This window comes from Gracilinanus agilis, chromosome 4 (assembly GCF_016433145.1).
Source record: "Gracilinanus agilis isolate LMUSP501 chromosome 4, AgileGrace, whole genome shotgun sequence".
NCBI lineage: Eukaryota > Metazoa > Chordata > Mammalia > Didelphimorphia > Didelphidae > Gracilinanus > Gracilinanus agilis.
In genome coordinates this window covers 458,198,957-458,219,691 of record NC_058133.1, presented here as the reverse complement: position 1 = coordinate 458,219,691, position 20,735 = coordinate 458,198,957, and positions in this window count along the sequence as shown.

The window sequence follows — 20,735 nt, the reverse complement described above, 5'->3', positions numbered from 1 at the left end:
TGACCAATTCTGGAGGATCAGTGATGAATCATGCTACTCACCCTCCTGACAAGAGAAATGATGGGTTTAGGGTTAAAAATTATACATATTTTTTGACTATGGACAAAGTCAGAATTTATTTTGCTTCCTCATGCATGTACATTACAAGGGCGTTGTTCTCTTTTTTTACAACATGGGGAGGGAAAATGGGAGTAATAGTAAATAGGTTTTTGTTATTCATGGCGGGGGGAATGAATTTTACAAAATACCACATATTAGTAATGGGAGCTCTCTTCAAATTATTTGCATTTTATCATTACTTTGCCAGTATTTAATTGTGAGAAGCATCAGATCAGACTGTAAAACAGAACAAATATGCTGTACTCAAGAGACTGGCTTCAGATTCAGAGAGATGATTGCGGATACAAATTATTCAGAACCAAGTTCCAGCTGAATTCAGCACAAAGAGATTTAAGTAGTCAGCTTCACTGACTATAAAATTTTGGCTACTTAGAATCCACATAATGTAGCCCCCTCTTTGTTCACATAACTGCCTTCTGATTTCAGTTCCACCTATTGAACTACAAAAACGACATTAACATACCCCAGAAGCAAATTTTGTGGCAAAATAACCTACACCAAACCAAGTTAGAAAGAAAAAGGATTGAGGAAAGGTACATGCAAAAAAAGGATTTAAAGAAAAACCTCAAATTCTATCAAAAACAACTTGAAAACTGTAAAGTACTATATACATATATAAGGTTTTATTATGTTTTATACAGTATAGTGGTAGCCTATAATTTCCAGTGAGGCTTAAAGATAAATATTTTTAAAAACCAAGAGCATATCAAAGAAAAAACATTTTTCTTTTTTATTTTGTAAAACCATATTAGATCTTTTGGTGGGGGTGTGTGAAAAAGTTGAGCACAGATCAAAATAATGTGTATGAGTAGATAATTTTTAGCAAGAAGCCAATACTGATCATCTCTCTTATAGATTTCTTTGACAAATGAAAAAGAAAATATAACCAGCCTTCTTTAAACGTCTGACTAAATATTGTAATTTTTTGTAGGAAGTCTTTTCTGATCCCTCTTAATTCTAGTACCTTTCCTCTATGGAAAATTTCAAAATTATCCTTATGCAGCTTGTTTGGACATATTTGCATGTTGTTTCTCCAATTCAACTGTGAGCTCCTAGAGAGCAGGGACTCTCTTTTGTCCTTTGTATTCCCAGTGCTTAATACAATGCCTGGCACATAGTAGGCACTTAGAATAGCCACTGAAAGTTCACTTTACTTTAAAATTCTTATTAAAGTTAGAAAGAAGCTCTTTAAAACATAAAAGATTTCCAATTAAAATGGCAGAAACCCAGACTTTGAAGGATTCTAGGCAAGTCATACATTAAAACAAAAAAAAATCACCTCTACAACATATCCAGCCAAAGGGGAGCCCACAGTCATAGCCTCTGAACCCAAAGAGCTTTCCCATGGGCCAATAGTGGCTGAGTCAAACAGAAGTCTGCTGAAACTCACAAGCAGAAATAAGATGATAGAGGTAAACATGGGCCAGAAACTTGCAGAATTCAGACCAGGAAGGCAGTAAATAGACTTCCCCCGGATCACATCACTTTGAAAGCAGTAAAAGCCTACAGGGCCACATCTGGAGCTGTGAAAGCAGTAGAAAGATCTAAAAAGTGAGCAACTCTGACCAGACATTCACCCCCAGAATTGTGTAGAGCATTAACACAAAGTTCGAAATCAAGAAGTAAGCTAAAAGAATGAACAAACAAAAAAAGAAACCTCCCAATAATAAAAAGCTATGATGGCAACAGGGAAATTCAAGACACAAATCTGGAAGAAGACAATGACTTGAAAAATATTTACAAACAAAAAGAAAATGTAACCACCATTATAAAGAAGTTGAGTGCTTGGAATATACCGAACACAAGGAATCTAAAGTTATAACCAAGGATAACTTACTCAGCAAAACTGAGAACTGTCTTATAAGGGAAAAAATAGATCTTTGATGATTTAAGGGACTTGAAATCGTTCATGATCAAAAGACTACAGCTGAGTAGAAAATGTGACAAACACAGGAGTCAAGGAAGACACAAAAAGACAACAAGAACTATATTCTTATATGGGGAGATGATACATGTAACTACTCAGAACTTTATCACACCAGGAGTCATAGAGAAAATCCATTTAGATAGAAAGCCTGATTGTATAATTCTGCTGTATTTGGATAATCTCAAAAGAATAGTGGAATGGGTGAGGAAGAACACACTAAAAGTGGGTGGAAGGGTGAGGAAGAAGGAGGGCACAGTAAGGAGAGAATGGGCAACATAAATGTCACTTTCATCTGAACTGGTTAAAGAAAAGAATATACATACACACAATCAGGTGGATAAAAAAATACACCTGGTTCAACAAGGATATAGGTAGTAAATGGATTAAAAGAAGAGGGGGGAATAAGAGGGAAGACAGAATAAAGTGGGGGTGGGGAAAGGATAATTTAAGAAAATATATGGAAGGAAATACACAGTTAGCAATCATAATTGTGAATGTGAATAGGTTGAACTCACTCAGAAAAGGAAAAGAGCAGAATAGACTAGAAACTTGAATCCAACAATATGCTGTTTACAAGAAATACATAAAAGATAAACATATGTGCAAAGCTAAAACAAGGGGCTAGAGCAGACTCTCTTACACTTTGACTGAAGTTAAAAAGACAGGGATAGCAATCATGATCTCAAAGTAAAAGCAAAAACAGACCTAAGATAAGACAGAAAACTTACATTTTGCTAAAAAGTGCCACAGACAATGAATTAATATCAATACCAAATATGTATGAGGCAGCTAGATGGCTCAGAAGGTAGAACACCAGATAGGGAGTCTGGAGGACCTGGGTTCAAATCTGTTCTCAAACATTTCCTAGCTTCAGCACTAGTCACTTAACACCAATTGTCTAGCCCTTACTGCTCTTCTGTCTTGGAACTGATATGCTACAGTATTGATTCTAAAACTGAAGATAAGTACTTAAAAAAACACACCTTAATATGCACCAAATGATATAGCATCTAAATTCTTAAAGGGAAAGTGAAATGAGTTTCAGGAAGAAATAGATAATAAAAGTATAAATGGAGGACCTCAATTTACCCTTCTTAGACTTAGACAAATACCATTAAGAACCTGAACAGAATATTTGAAAAATTAGATATGCTAGACTGCTAGAGAATACTGAATTTCTTAGTTGTGCATAAAAACTACCCTTGTATTAGGGAATAAAAATCTCATAGATACAGAAAAACAGAAAGATTAAATGCATCTTTTACCTTCAAGAACGCAATACTTCAAACTAAATCTGCTTCTTTGCAACCATTTTTCCTAAGTTCTGTGTGTTGAAACAAAAACAAACTTTCTGACAATGCTTCAAATATTTAATAACCACTATAATTTAGAAGCAAAAACCATTTAAAATTCCTTTTCCTTACCTTGCAAATTCTCCAAAAATAGCTTTTAAAATTATAAGCACTAGAGAATTCTAGAATAGCTGGCAGTATTGTTTTATTTTTTCTCTAAAATAATTTAATTTGTAGAAACATAATACAGTGGCTAGATTCCTACCTCTTGAAGTTTGCTAGTTTAGTTGGGTAATCCTGGATAAATCATCTCTGTGCCCAAGGCAACACTATAGGATTCCTAATGGGTCCTGCTACTGCTGCTATAGATTTCTAACATCATCTCAAATGTAGTGTTAGATCATAATAAATCATGATTTATAATTTGTGACCTGGAGAGGTGGGTCAAATTATTTCTTTATTTCTGATTGCCCAATAGATAAGTGGTCAAAAGACAAGAACAGTTTTCAAAAGAAAAACTAGATATCATATATAAGCACATGAAAAAATTCTCCAAACCACTAAAACAAGAACCATATAAGTACAGTGACTGAATTGCCAAGAGTAACAGTACTAAGGGTCTGAAGACAGAGAACAAAATACCTGTTCTGTCATACACCACCTGTGTAACCTTTGGCAAGTCACAATCTTTCCAGAACCCAGCTCCTTTAGTAATAAAATGAAGAGCCTGGGTTAGGTGGCTTCTAATGTCTCCAGCTCCATAATGCAGGGATTTGAGGGCTAGAGCTTAGAAATAAGGGTAACGAAAATATGGCTAGCTGCACCAAATCTCTTTGGTCTTATAATATGCATGTAGGGCTAGCAAAGACCCAGTACATGATAGAGATTGAAAAGAATTTCTTTACCATTAACTAGAGCTTATGGGATGATATGCAGGAGCAAAAGCAAATAGCCAGAGTATGATGGGAGTTAAAAGAAGTTTTCTGATAACAAGTATACTGACTGAGAGAGTTCAAACAGCAGCAAAGAAAACAGTTCAGAAGACAGATTTAAATGACTTAGGGCTTCTCTAGTTAGCTGCCTAGGTATTGCATACTGGGATATGAAATCAGCAAAAAGATAAAATGGCCTCTTAAATCTATAATTTAAAGGGTCAGAACTCCCTTGCTGCAATAGTTATAATTCATTTAGAGAGCAAAATAAAGAAAACAAATAATAATCATAGGACCTTAGCTCAACAGATCAACTCAAAGGTCAATGAATCAATAGGCCATCCATGGCTGAATGGTTGGTAGCAAGTAAAAGTACTGGAAACACCACAACAAATCTTCAAATACATGTTGGGTATTAAGTCTTCTAAACATACAGCTTTCCAGAATTTAGCTAGGCCAACACAAGTAGCTGGCATAGCAAATAGTGGATAGAATATTGTGCCTAGAGGAAAACAGTTCAAATCTTCAAATTTAGACACTTCCAGTGACTATGGGTAATCACTGAACTACTCTCTGCTTCAGTTTCCTCAACTGTAAGGATAATAATAGCATCAATCTCACAGGGTTATAAAATTTAAATGAGATATTTCTAAAGTGCATAATGCCGGGCACATATAGTATTGTATTTAACAAATGCTCATTCCTTTCTGTACCTTGTTCTCTTCCTTTCCCCCTTCACTGAAGAAAAATTTGTTGGAATAGTTTTTTTTTTTTAATTTTAAACCCTTAACTTCTGTGTATTGACTTATAGGTGGAAGAGTGGTAAGGGTAGGCAATGGGGGTCAAGTGACCTGCCCAGGTTCACACAGCTGGGAAGTGTCTGAGGCCAGATTTGAACCTAGGACCTCCCGTCTCTAGGCCTGAGCTACCCAGCTGCCCCTGTTGGAATTGTTTTTGATCCGCATTGGCAGAGAAAGTTTCTCTTCTAAATCAATAAAATCACAAATTTGGGCAGAAATAAAAAATTTTCACAACTTTTCCAAAAAGTATTTTTATTATGATCTTAAATATGACTTTGAATAGCTATAAAATGAGTTCACTAGGTCTTTTATGATGGTTGATTTCTGAAAAATCAAAACCAAACTCAATCCCTAAATCTATTTTGGGCTGATTTTTAAAGAATTACGCAAACCTTATATATATTTATTATTTATCTGTAAAATGATGCTTCATTTTTTAAAAGATACTTAAGTATCTATCTATCTATAGGTATCTACTATATCATAATTATCTCATAACGAAGTTCTTTAGTAACTAAGCTCCCTTATTCCAGATTGAAGTGCTACCTTATATCAAATTCTGCTCCATAATAAAGTTACAACATAGTTTTAACATTTGTTCATCATAGAAGTTGACACTCTCACTGTAGCTTCAGCACCACTGCCAGGTCTAAACTACCAGAACACAATTAACAATAGATAGTCAAAGTGGATAAGTTTATAAATTTTTAAATGTCATTAAATATGTACGCAGAAAATAGTTTCATAATTCCACTGAGTCAGCTGGAGAACTACATTACTTCACTTAGACCGAAGCAAAGGGTATAAAAAAACCCAAAGATACAAAATTGGGTACATTTCTTTTTATTTATCATTAACTGTTCCAGAGAGTAATGCATTTAGAAAGTAAGTTTCTAAACATTCTAAATACTACTTGCCTTCACAAAAATGTTTACTTAAAAAAAAAAACCATATAAAAACTTAGAAATCTGTGCTTCCCAAACTTCTATTCCTATTTTAAGTCATATACTAGTGTTCGGAGATTTTAATTCTAGTCCATTTTGTTCTCTTCCCATCATTTTTGTTGAAATATTGTTTTTTGTATCAGTTTTGATTTTAAATATATATATTTATAAATATATATAAACATATATATTCTTTTTTCTTCCACCAGAAAATATCTCTTTCAACAAGAATTTTTTAAAAGCTAAAATTTAGCATTGTAGTAATTTTCTTGAAATGATTCCATCACTTTCTACTATGACAGTCTCAATTTGCAGTTCTACCAACAGTGTATTAACGTGCCTGTTAATTGTCTTTCCAAAACTCCTGCCAATGTTATTTGGTGCTCTTTTAATATCAACCTTTACCCATCTCTCCATATGGTGTTTGATCCTCCATTTCTTGTTAATAATTTATTACCTTCCATTTTTTTGATTTCTTGTGTCCATTGTACTTCACTGGCAAAAGAAATTAGCAGTAATATTAAAGCTAAATCTGAGACACACACACACACACACACACACATATATATATATATATACACAAAGGGTGTTGGAACAGGTTCAGAAAGAGATATGTTCCATTTTACACTGATGGAAAAATATTTCTTTTCAATGTTTCTGTCTGTTTACTATCTCTATGCCTCTTTTCTCTGTATGTCTCATTTCAGCCTTTGCTCTAATGTTCCTTTTCTTCAATATCTTCCAATTAACCATGCAAAATTATGAGCGATATACTCAGAATCAATGAGTCCAAATTACAAATAGGCCAATTCAGCTCTATATAAAAGTATAAGCCTGAACAACAATAGCTAGAATTGTTTCTAAACAGAAAGAACTATCTTTGGAGGCAGTGAGTAAATATATTATCACTAGGTGTTCAAGAGGAAAGCTGGATGACTATCCATCAGGGATGCTGTGGAAGACATCCATGTGCAACTGGACAAGGATTGGACTAGGTAACATCTACCTATTTAAACTATAATAACTGTTCATTTCTTATTGCCTACAAACACAGCTCCTTTCACTTGTTCCCACTCTCTCAAACCATTATTATCCTTGATCACTGCTCCATTTTATTAAACTCCTAGAAAAGCACTATCTCCTTACTTCTACTTTTCTTCCTACTCACTTATGCAAACCGTTTTTATTTGGATCATATCACAACTGAAATGTTCTTTTTGTTGCCAAATATAATTATCTTTGCCAAATTTTCATCCATCTTGACTTCTCTACAGCATCTGACAATCTTCTCTGGGTTTTAATACTAATAGGTAGCACCTACTCTGTGCCAAGCACTATGTTAGTTACTTTACATATATATGATCCTCACAACAACCCTGGGAGGTAGGTGCTATTTTCATCTACATTTTTCAGTTCAGGAAACTGAGACAAACAGAGGTTAAAGTGGTCATGCGATTAGAAAATGAGGCTGGATTCAAACACATATTCCAAACTCCCAGTGCAGGATGCTACTGACTGCACCACTCAGCTGACTGTTTTTATAATAATGCTCTATCATGATTCCCCCGCCTCCCCCACACCTGTCAGACCAATCTTTCTTGGTCTCCTTTGTAGGTTCATAATCCATGCTGTACTTCCTAACCCTCTCCCTTAGGCATGGGTATATAACCCAGGACTTTCTCCTGAGTCTTCTATTTCTATATTCAGTGATATTATCAGCTCATATGAATTCAAAGATCATCTCTAAATTGATAGCCCCAAACTATCTGTGTATCTCTTATCTCTCTTGACCTGGATCCAATTACCTGACATCTCCATCTAAGACATTTCAAATTCAATATAGCCAATGCAGGGGATCTTTCCCCCTAAACTCATCCCCCCGCCTAATGGTTCCTTTTTCTACTGAATGTATCACCACTCTGTCATAGCTTAGGGTAGTGATGGAGAACCTTTTAGAGACCGAGTGCTCAGACTGCAACCCTCATGCTGCATGTGAGCCCCTGCCTTATCTTAGACAGGGGAAGGAGGAAGTGCCCCAATGGGCTGCTGGGCAGAGGGGCAGGTGATGGGAGAATGTTCTCAGGTGCACATGGAGAGAGGGAGGGGAGCAGCCCCCTCCAGGACATGTGCCATAGGTTCACCAACACGGGCTTAGGGAGTCAACATTCACTTTTTTACTCTTCTCCCAATATCCAATCAGTTAACAAGTCTTATAGATTTCACCTCTTCAGTATTTCTTATATCTCTAATCATACCACAATCACTCTAGTTCAGGTCCTCATCACTTATTGCCTAGATTATCTTCATACCTTTATATTCCTCTCCAATCCATCCTCTACACAGTTCTTAAATTAATATTCCTAGATCTCAGAACTGACCATAGTAAACTCTCCTTTGAGAAATTTCCTTGGCTCTCCCTTGCTTATACTTTCAGAATGTTTTAAAGTTGTAAAATGAAATACAAATGATTACAAAGGAAACCAAAGATCAGTGGAAATGATAGATTTTTCTTCATTCAAGTTCAGAGACCCCCTGGAATCTGTCACTTCTTTCAAGAGACCTTTCCTAATTCTCATGGTTATTAGTAATTCCACCACAAATAGCTTATTTACTGTGTATCTATCCTGTATTTACTTATCATTGAACATATTCTAACACCACCTCCCCCCCCCCCCCCGCAAGGCAGTGATGGCAAATCTTTCCTGAGCCTGAGTGTCCAAACTGCAACCCTCACATGTAAGCCAGGGGAGGGAGAAAACACTCCAATTGGGATGTTGGGCAGAGGGGTGCGTGAAGTAAAAAATTATTCTCAGGGGCAGGTGGAGAGGAGAAAGGGAGCAGCCCCCTCTGACAAGTATGCTGTAGGTTTGCCAACATGGCCCTAAGGCATGTAAACTCCCTAAAAGGGTGGTGACTAGTCACTTTTATATCTGAATCACCTCTATATCCCCTGTATCTACCATGGAATCTGGTACATAGTAGGTGCTTAAAATGCCTGAGTAATATCATAATGTATTTTTTTAAAAGCATTGCACTGGGAATCAGAAGGACTGTAATTTTGAACAAAACACTTTACTCTCTTGGTTTTAGTTTCTTCATTTGCAAAATGAGGGGACTACCCTAAATAATCTAAGGGAACTTCCAGCTATAAGTTCTATAAGGAGTTATGTCATGTGGCTGAAAGCATTAGATTTGAGGTCAGAACACCTGGGTTTCAATCCTAATGATGTGATTTCCTACATGACCGAGATAAATCACTCCTGTTCTCTGGGTCTCAGTTTCTTTGTCTATGGAATGAGATGTAGTACTGTATATTCTACAGATATGGGAGAAAACATATAAAGAATCAACAAACAAAATTTTGTAGTTTCAAATAACTCATTGAATTTACATGGTTTAATCCCTAGAAATTTATAAGCTACCAAGTTTTACATCACCAACACTGAAAACTATAAAGTGGCAGAAGAGCATTTCCTAGAGAAAAAAATGAAATCATATTGGGAAGCATTTCAATGCCATGAATATTATATTATAGTCATTTAAAAATTTACTGAATTAAGAAATTTAGAACTCTATTTCCTTTCTGATGTCATTTTTCCTCCCTCCCAAAAAGGTACAAAATGTAACATTTAAAAAATGTTTTAATGGTCAGATAATTAAAATTTTAAATTATATATTCAGTGAATCACAGAAATCACCTTAAAAAAGAAAAGAGGAAACCAACCCCAGAATCTTTAAGATCTTCGAACATGACATGTCAATTATATAAATGATCCTAAAGCCAACTAACTGTAGGCCAAGAGTTTAAACATAAAAGACACAAATGTCCTTTGGTAATATTCAGAACTTTGATTTATGGCAATGATAAAATATGGAATGAATCTGCAGTATACTATACAGTATTATGGCCCAGCCCTTGCTGTTTTGTTATTGTCAGATATGAATTGTTTTTCTACCATAACTTGCAGCAAGAATTTTTAAAAAACAACTCCCCTAGCATTTGAAGAAGAAGAGCATGAGACTGATGACTCACCTAAGAGACTTTATAGGAAGTAGAAAGAGCTGGTTATCTGGGTCAAACTTTATTCACTAAGTGGCTCAGATTAGGTCTATTATCTTAACTATCAACTAACTTGGGTAGTGTCCTGGGAACAAGAGCTTAGTGGGAGATTGAACACAAGGCATATGCACTTCGAACAGGAAGGAGTCTGATCATGGAGGGACTCCTTGTAGAGAAGGGCCTAGGAATACTTGGGACATATGATCAACAAGAATGTAGGAGTAGACATTTTCTTGGGTGTTCTCAAATCTCTTCAAAGCAGAAATAATATGCCAAAGATAAAGTAACTAAAACTTCAGCTATGGTCCAGAACATCTAGATTCCAAAAGAAGGTTAAAAAAACAAACAAAACAAACTCAGTCTTTGCCCTTGAAGAGTTTACAATCTAAGGAGGAGACAATATGTAAATAACTATGTACAAATACAGAGTAAATGGATAATATTAAACAGAAGGTAAGAAGTGGAATTAAGAAGGTTTGAGAAAGGCTTCTTGTATATCATAGCCAAAATATATTTTTAATGACTAAGTGTTCATATTTTTATTTTTTTTCCATAATACTTCTATTTTGTCTCTAGGGAATTAAGATGGTACAGTGGAAAGTGTGCCAGACCTAAAGATAGGAAGATTAATCTCCCTGAGTTCAAAACTGGCCACAGACATTTACTGGCTGTGTGACCCTGGGCAGTCACTTAACCCTGTTTAACTCAGTTTCTCATCAGTAAAATTAGCTGGAGATGGAAATGGAAAACAACTCAAGTATCTTTTGTCAAGAAAACCTCTAATGGAGTCACGAGGAGTCAGACACAACTGAAACAAGCGAATATGTTGCTTCTGTATCGTTTCTATCCCTTAAACTAAGAGATGTGAAAAATCTATGGTCTGACTGGTTCCACAGTTGACTAATATTAATAAAGACATTATTCTTTGAAAAACAAACATAAACATGAACTGACACCTCCCCTATACTCACTAAGCATCCCTTTTTCTACTATCCACCATAGGCTTATAATAAAACCTCTTTCCAAATACATTTCTTCTATATTTTTAGCCTTTTAACTTTGTTTTTTTTTTTAATTTTAATTTTAATTTTTATTTTTTAAACCCTTAACTTCTGTGTATTGACTTATAGGTGGAAGAGTGGTAAGGGTAGGCAATGGGGGTCAAGTGACTTGCCCAAGGTCACACAGCTGGGAAGTGTCCGAGGCCGGATCTGAACCTAGGACCTCCCGTCTCTAGGCCCGGCTCTCAATCCACTGAGCTACCCAGCTGCCCCCTTTAACTTTGTTTTAATATTTCTTAGAGTCTCATGAAGTCATTGGTTATCTATTTGATTCATTCAAATTTGCATTCTAAGGTTGCTTGGACAAGGTTCTCTTGCTGGACAGCTAATTCCTTTTCAATTCTTCCCTCCACAACTCTCAAATCTTTTGTAATTTATTTCTTCAAGGACTCTCATTTCATTCATAAAAACATTTAAAAACTTTTAAAACTCCTTGTTTTATCTTTTTTTTAGGAATTTTAGTTGAATTTTTGCTATGCTATGCTTTATCTGATTTTTTAAAACTAATTCTCTTCTGTGTTTGAGTTTTCCGGCTGCCATAATAGTTCTTTGTGAAAAGATTCTTTTTTGTTTACCATTTTTCCAGCCTACTTCCTGACTTTATACTTGATGTTAGGGCTGGGCTCTGTAAAAATTCTGGAGGGAAGGTCTCAGCTAGTCCTGTTACTGCTTTCTTGGAGGAGTGAATGTTGTTATTCCAGAATCTCAGGGACAGGCCAGGGACCTTCAAGCTTTCAGTGTTCTCAAAGTGGGTCTCATTCTGGGCAGTCTTGCTGCACCCCCTGAGTTTGAGCTCTGCAAGCACCTCACCTGAGTTTGGCTTTGAGCAACAACAGACCGCTGGGGCACTTAGTTACTATCAGACAGCTGAAGAGATCTGTTGGCCCAGGGTGGCAGAATTATAGACTCCCTTTTAGGCTGAGATTCCTGCCCTGGGACTGAAACCCCTCCTAGAGTCTGAACCAAACAGCTGCTGTTTGTTCCTGAACTTCTTTTCTTGGCACACCACCAGGGCCTCCGTACCTGGAAACACTACCACATGCATAAGGGCCCCTTCTCAGTCCACCCTGTATGTGCCCTGGAACTCAGTAGTGGACAACAAAGGCTGATATTTTGCAACTGTCCCCAACACAGTATGTCTGGGGCCTCCTCTTGCTCTGATAGGCATTGAAATGCTACTCCCATAGCATGCTCCTGACCCAACACTGTCCCCAGTGTGCATAGACCTCTCTGTCTTCTTATGCCAAGGTATGTTGAACAAAGGATTCACTGTGACGTTTTCTTGGATTTCTCCAACAGTATTCAGCCTGGTGTATTTTCTATGGCTGGAAGAGTTTTGAGGACAGATTCTTCCTACTTACTACTCTGCCATATTGCCTCTACTTCTCAAAATAGCTTTTCAACTAATTATTTGCTTGTGTGAATGGAATTAGCTCAAGCCCATTCATAGTTAAAACTCTAGCCACCAGAGATAATGTCATCCCCACCTCCCTTAGTGGGGAGGGGAGATAAGTTACCCACATGTGACAATAAATAACAAATCAAGAACAAAACAGTGTAGAGGCTGCCATTTGTCCACTTGAATTAGAAGTGGACCTCCCCTCCCCCTTGGAAGTGATGAAAGGCACTATCTCTTCAAGTATGTTGGTTACTTCCTGTGGAGGCAGTTCCTGATTTGAACTTGGTGCTGAAGGATCTCAGCTGAGACCTCAGGCAGCTTCCCCTCTGAATTGTTACATGGGTAAGTTAGGCTGACTTCCTTGGCCTACCTTGGCGTTTCCAGACTCTCTGCAGGTTTCTTGCCTCTCTGATTGCTAAGGCCTTGTGGCTTGTACCCTAGTTTAATTAGCCTTTTAACCCTCTCTCCATTGCCCTACCTTCTACCTTCCTAACTGTAAATAAACTACCATAAAACCGATCCTGACTTGAGTCTATTTTAATTATGGAATCAATCTGAATTATTGATTCCTGGCGACCACACCTTAAAATATATTTCTATATAATATCTAATTTGCGCCTATTACATGCTTAAGTGACCTCTCCCTCCTCATATTTTTTAAAAGCACCTTATTTCAATCTCATCTTTGCTCTTAATTTTACCTTGCATCATATTTATTTAAAAGCACAGACTATAGTTCCCTGTGGGCAAGGACTGGTTTTGTTTGTTTTTCAAATTTGTTTAAGTAGTACCTGGGAAACTAGGTTGCACATAATTAGTGCTTAATAAAATATTTGTTGAACTGGAGATTTTATATATTACTTAGATGCTCTAATGAGACAGCTAGGTGGTACAGTGGATAGGGCATTAGGCCTAGAGACTAGAAGACTCATCTTCATGAGTTCAAATCTGGCCTCAGACACTAATTAGCTGTGTGACAAGTTATTTAACTGTAGCCTCAGTTTCCTCATCTGTAAAATGAGTTGGAAAAGAAAATGGTAAACCACCCCAGGATCTCTGTCAGGAAAACCCCAAATGAGGTCCCAAAGAATCAGAGATGACTAAAATAACTGAGGAACAACAGGAACACACACACCACACATAAAATTTCAATTCTCAACAGTTATTGAATTTGTATTAATATAAGCTGTCCCAGAATATAGGTTATACCCTCAACATGTGATCTCTTTGAAAGGGGAAAATATTATATATTTATTATACATATATCTGTGTGTATGCATATAAAGTATATATGTGTGGGTGTGTATATCTCTACACGCTGAAAATTAACATCAATTATCAAATATTTTCAGGTTTTAGAAAAGTGAAATTTTGGAGATGAGTTCAGGCTATATCCATACCAACATAATATATAAGAGCTAGAAGTTTTAAGAAAAATCTATTGTTGGAAAACAAAAAGAAAATTTGTGGTTCTATGCAAATTCTACATTTAACTGAAATGCTATTACATATTATAGTATGTGTGTATTTAGAATCTGTTACCAAACAGAAAAAGCGCTGAAACTGTAAACAACCAACTACCCCAAAATGTGACTAGAATGTGTCAATACTGTCACAAATTATACTATACTAATTTACAGATGAATGAAATGTAATTCTATAGAAATGACTTTTGGAAACTTAATTTTTCAGCTAAACACCCCAAAATAAATTAATTAAAAAAAATTAGTTTAGCCTTTTAATAAATATCAGTTCTACCTCACAGCACCAATAATAATGCATGACTATTTTAAATCATATGGCTGAAAAGAAAAACACTAGCAATAAAGTACTCTCATGCTATTAGAATAGCTTCCTAACTGAAATTAAGCTACAAAATATCAAATCTTAAAAATAGTAAAACAGGCTTGGAACCATTCATCAAATCACATATAAGATGTACATTTCCCCTCTTCTGAAAAAAAAAGCCTTTGAAATATTTCTATTTTCATAACTATAAACATGGAAGTTATAAAACATCCCCCCAAAAGCCTTCTTTATACTTTTCCAGAGAACTAAGCTATATTTTAAATATCTGAGTTTATAATAATCCTCCACTGACATATATCTATAAAAAAGCTATGCTGTGTTACAGCTTATTCTAACTATTAGTAAATCCCAAGATTAACATTAGATACTAGTTTAAATCTGAAGGAATCTCCAGTTTCAATGATTTTTTAAAATACTCTAAAAAAAGACTTACCTGTAACGAACATGAAAAGAATGATCTTCCCTCATGCTCATCAAGACACCACTTTCCTCCATTGAGTCACATTATCAGTAGAGAAAAATAAGAAATAAATTTGTTGTGTCCAGGTCAAGTCCTTTAATATGTAGACTTGTTTTCAGAACATGGTCCGGTTAATATAACAATGAGTTGGTGTTAATACATCCTAATCTCCTGCTGTAATATTCTTCTTTATTAATAATGAAAGGAGGTCAATGTCAGACACAGCTTAATGGCTCAGAAATGGGTCCCCAATTCTTGCATCTGTGGCCCTTTCAGCTCCACTTCAGCTGCATTTCTGCAAAAGGAATACAAGATGCTTTGCTTGATGTCCCATTGTTAAACAACAACCTAGAATAGTAAGCCTGAGTAGTGCATATATATAGCTAGCTCTGAAGACTGATATCCTGTGAATTACTTAAGAGATCAGAGTCAAAGGGTTTAGCTGTAACCCTGGGACTCTCTAAGTAGGCATTTATGTGACAAATGTTCATCTGAGCATAGTGCTATAACTTAAGAAGCTAAATTTTATCTGAATTGCAATTATTTTATTCACCATTCTTTGTCTGAAATAATTATAGGTGACTATGTTCATAAGTGCATTAGTATGGTACTTAAAAACAAATCAACTTTTATAATAGATATTTTATATGGTTATAAAGATAATGATGGCTTAATAACTATTATAACTGATTTTAAACCATTAAACTCTGATGGTAATATTTTACTTCAGCACTGGAATTTTCCAGTGATGGTTTAGCATTTAATGGTTTAGCTGGTAATGGTTTAAGTATTTAAATATTTTCATTGTATTTTCATTGTGTTCATGTAGAGACAGAATGAGAATAATCTCTGATCTGATTTGATGTGGATATTCCCTCCAAAGTTGCAGAAAGAAGACAAGTTTGCCACAGTTGGTCCCACTCAGATTGATAACGGCTTTCCTTGCTTTCTCATGACATCCTGGGGATATCAGTGAAACACAAAAGACTGTCCAGTTTTCATATCTCACTCATCGCATGACTAGTCTACCTTTTTCTATCATGTCCTGTACAAATGGTTGCTGTTCCCTTATCTATCCCATCTAAAGATCAAAGAACTGTCTCTAATAAAAATACTTTCTGTTGCTCTCACCCCTCAAAGAAGAAAAATAGAGTTGGTTGGATTGAATCTTTGGATTAAATAGTTACAGGAAAAAAAATAAGAAAAATAGGACCAGTTTAAGGAAGCTCATCCCAAGGGATAACTTCTAAGCAAGAATGGTTCACCTATATGTAGTGGGCCATCTGCCTCCTACAAAGAATCTCAGTAGAAAGAGACCTGAGAGACCATCCAATTCACTGAATTCACTATATATTCACTCTACTTACAACATAGTTGACATGTGGCCAGGATAATTTATACACTATCTACCAAAGTATCTGATTATCCAGCTTTTTCTTAAAGACCTTTTGCTACCTCCCAAGACATTCCAGTTCAACATCTAAACAACTTGCTCTTTAAATTTTTTTAAAGTTTTATTCAAAATTATTAAATTTAAAATTCATTGTTTAAATTTTTTCCTTTAAGCCAAATTTAATCTGACTGAGTCTTCCACTTATTACTTGAAGTTGACTCCTCTGAGGAAAGGAGAACAAGTAAGTATACTCCTATATCAAATACTCAGACATCAGTCATGCCAGTGGTTTTTTCTCTCAGCTAAACATTCCCATTCCTACAACTAAAAACATACAAGTTCAAATCCTTTACTAATATTAGAGGCAGTATGGGTACAGTGTAAAAAAGTGCAGAATCTGAAGTCAACAGATCAGGGAAAGGATCTCAGCTCTACCACTGTGTGACCTTTGGGAAGTCACTGAAGTTTCACTGTGTCTCTCTCATCTGTCTCATATTTAAATTGTCTGAAACATCTAAATAAAGCTATAGAAAACAAAAACTAGTTAAAGAATGGCAAGGGGTGGTAGAAGGACTGCTGGATTTGGAGGGAATCTAGATTCAAATCTGACATTATCAATCATTACCCAGGAGGCCTTAGCAAGTCAGTGACCACTTTTAGGCTTCAATCATTTGGAAAACAAAAGGGTTGGACTAGACCTCCATGCCCTCTTCTATTTTTAAATCTATGGTTCTATAATACTACTACTAGCAAGGACCATATTTAATGTTCATCTAAATATCCTTGAAAAACTGGTTGTCAGAAAAGAGATTTTAGAATCACATATTAGACCATAAACACCAATGAATTCTAATCTAAAACAATTTTTTAAAAAAAGATTGAAGAAAATAGTGAAATATGTATTTCAATTGAGATAGGGAGATGGATTCTTTTCAATTAAAAACAGTAAGAATCATTACAAACAAAATAGATATGCCTGACTACATGAAAATAAAAGTTTCTAACAAAATATGTAATTTAAAAAAAACCCAGATTTGGAAAATATAGGAAATTTGAATTAAAATCTTGAAAACTAAAATATGTAAGGAGCTATTTGAAAAATCACAGTAGTAATTCTCAGGCCATAATGCATAATGGCCAAACATTATGAATATGTAATTTTCAAGAGAAAAATAAACTGCTATTAACCATTTAAAAATGTCTACCTCCATAATAATCAGAGACATAAACTGAAATAACTTTCCAGTACTATCTTGCAACAAAGAAGAATTACAAACTCAAATGCTCTTTAAGTCAGTAAAAAATGAAGCAGTTGGATGAGATGACACCTAAGGTCTCTGCCAGGTCTAAATCTATGATCTGGACTGTTCTCCTTTGGATGTTCTCCTTTATCAATGTTCTTCCTAAAATGTATTACTGAAGAAAAAAAAAACATGATGTCCTTGACAGAGTAATACTAGCACGTTGTCTTGAGAGCACTAGGGAGCTAAGCCTACTAAGCCTCTCTTTTTCATTTTTTAAATAAAAATTTTACTGACAAATTTTTCTTTATCTCTTAACTCCCTAATGAGTAAACCCTTCTACCTGAAATAATAATTATAACAAAATTAAATTAACAAAACAAATCAACTCCCTGGCAGAGATGTTAAAAAGCAGAATTCCTAGGACCTAGCAACAAATAGGGTTGAGGAATAAGGAGTCAAGGATGATCTTTAAGTTGTGAGACTGGGAGTACAGTGGTGCCCTCAACAGAAATAGGAATTCAAGAGGTAAGGACTTGGGAGGGAAAGATAATGAGTGTTATTCTGAATATGTTGAGTTTAAGACATCTATAACACATCTAGTTCTAGATGTCCAATAAGCAGTTGAACATGTAAGTCTAAAGATAAAGGCTGGATAAACAGATCTGAGAATTATCTGGGGAGAGATGATAATTGAAACCATGAGAGCTGGTGAGATCACCAAATGTAATAGTACAAAGGGAGAAAGGGACTCAGGCCAGAGTTTGGAGGAAACCCATGGTTAGTGAGCAGAGTTAAGAAATGAAAGAAAAGGTAGTAGACGAGGCATCTTTTGTAAATGGCTTTCTCAAAGAATCTAAACACAAATAGGCAGAGAAATATGGGAAAACAGGTTAATGGATGGCTCAAGTGAGGGTTTTTTGAGGATGAGAGAAACATAGGAATGTTTATAGGCAGAAGAGGATACAGTAGATAGGGAGAGAATGAAGGTTAATGAGAAAGAAGGGATAATAGAGGAGGCAATCTATCTAAAAAAAACCAGATAGCTCTTGAGCATTTTTGCATGTAAAGGAATTTGCCTTAGAAAAGAGAAAGGCCATGTCTTCATATGAAATGGGGGTTAAAGGGAAAATAAAATATTTTTAAATAATTAAAAAAACATGAAATGGAGGTGTAAGAGATAGTAACAGAAAGCATCTGAATGATGAGATGAGGGGAGCAGAAGAGGAAGCTCTTCTCGTTTTTTTTTTTTTTCAATTGTAGGACTTCAATTTTTTCAATGAAATGAGGCAAAGTTCTAAGCTAAATAGGTGAAAGAAGGGGATCTATGAGAAGTTTGAGGAAGAATGAAAAAGCTTTGAGAAAGGGTTGTTGGGGAATTGGATACTGAATCAATTATGTAACATAAATTTGTAGTGGACTCAGCAAGGCTTCATTATTTTCTCCAACTTTGTTCAAAAGCAAAAGGAGCAAAGATGATAAATAGTGGCAGTGATTCATTGGCCGGACTTAATTATCAATATGATAAGGGAGCAAAGGATTTGAGAGAAATCAGCGTAGAGTCAAACTAGTTCACCAAAGAGTCAAAATGGGGAAGAAAGTGGGACTAGTGCAAGAGTGATAGTCTGGGAAAGAGCCGAGAGGTGGGGTGGAAGGAGTGGAAATAAGAGGACCAAGAACAGGGTTTAGGGTTGCTAGGCAGAGGGAGAGGTGCAATGACAACAGATTGTAACCAGACAAGGGAATTTCAGAGTTCAAGCATGAATGTGGAAATGGAGCATTTGTGGGTGATGGCAAAAGCAAAGATATAACTATGTCTCTGAAGCCTAGGTAGGGTGGAAGAATAAGTCATGGAAAATGGGTAAATTGGGAAATAAAAATGATTGAGAAAGTATCACTATGTATGTTCCAAAATTAGAAGAGAGGAAATAGGGAAGAAAGAAACTGTGAACCAGGCACTGAACTCCTTGAGGAAAGGAGAATATCCTAAAAGTTGAGATAACAGCTATCAGAATCTTCATTGAGAAATAATTATGGATTGAGAGAACCTCAAATGAGAAGTTACTGAATGGCAGGGGTAATGCAGAGCAAAGAAAGAGTATTGCAACTCTCCTACTAAAACCATTGGATCAGAGGATTTGAGAGAAAATGTAACTAGAGAGGAAAAAGTCTAGTTAGGGAAGTTGTGTCATCAGGAGGAAGGCAAGGTTTCCCTCTCAAAGTGAGAGCCGAAAGATGGAAGTTATGGTTAAGGGTTTAAGACAAAACAAGAGCAAAGTGGAAGGGATTTTGATTAGGGATTTAGCTGTTAAGGACATAGCAGAGGAGAGAAAATCTCTAATATGAAAGGATAGATGACTCCATTCTTTCCATAAATCCCTACTCTTCATAATTTTTAGATTTGAAATAATGCTTTGTTACAGATATCATAATAAAATCTACAGCAACATTCCAAAAAGTTCTTTGAGATTTATTCAAATTAATTTTATGTTCTTGCCTTAATTTTCTTTCCATATCATGTAGAACTCACTATGTCATTTTGTCCTTTTTTCAAAATTTTCAGCTAAGTCACCAGTAATCTAGGGGAAAAATCAAGATTCTACAAAATGGATCATTTTTTATGTCTTTACCATCTATAAACATTTAAAGTTTAATGAAGGCAAACTTTTCACTATGCAGCAGTTAAAGGTTCTGGCAAGTGTCTGAATGATAGCTCAAAGCAAAGGAAATGGATAACTTTTCAGGATTTTGTGTGTTAAGGCTGAAATGTTTGCTAGATGCTAGCATTCGATGGAATAAAAATCTAAATGGTAGGGGGGATGTTTTAAAGGAAAAGACAATCTTCATCTGAGAAAGTATACATACAATGTTAGTGCTTAAAAATCAGTGAATGAGTTTTAAGTGATGTAAAAACAGTTCAAAATTTAAAAAAGAGGGGAGTATAAGTAGATCACGGTGATGGACCAGGGTTTCCTCCAATATGTTTAAAACTAAAAATAGAACTCCCAATTATACTATAAAGTGAAATTTTGAAATGTTAAATATTTTGTTGATTATTATACTTAGTCAGTGGTAGAATTGGATGATTTCCAATAGGGGACAGAGAATAAGAAGTATAATTGGTTCCCAATTTATCTGTAATTCAAGCAATTAAAAAAAAACTCAGGCAGAATTTTCTTCTTAGTACTATACAATAAAGGACTTTAATATCTTTAAATGCCTTTTGAGTCTAAGCCAGACTAAATCATACTTCACATCAAAACTATTCTAGATATATTTTATTAATTACATACTAAT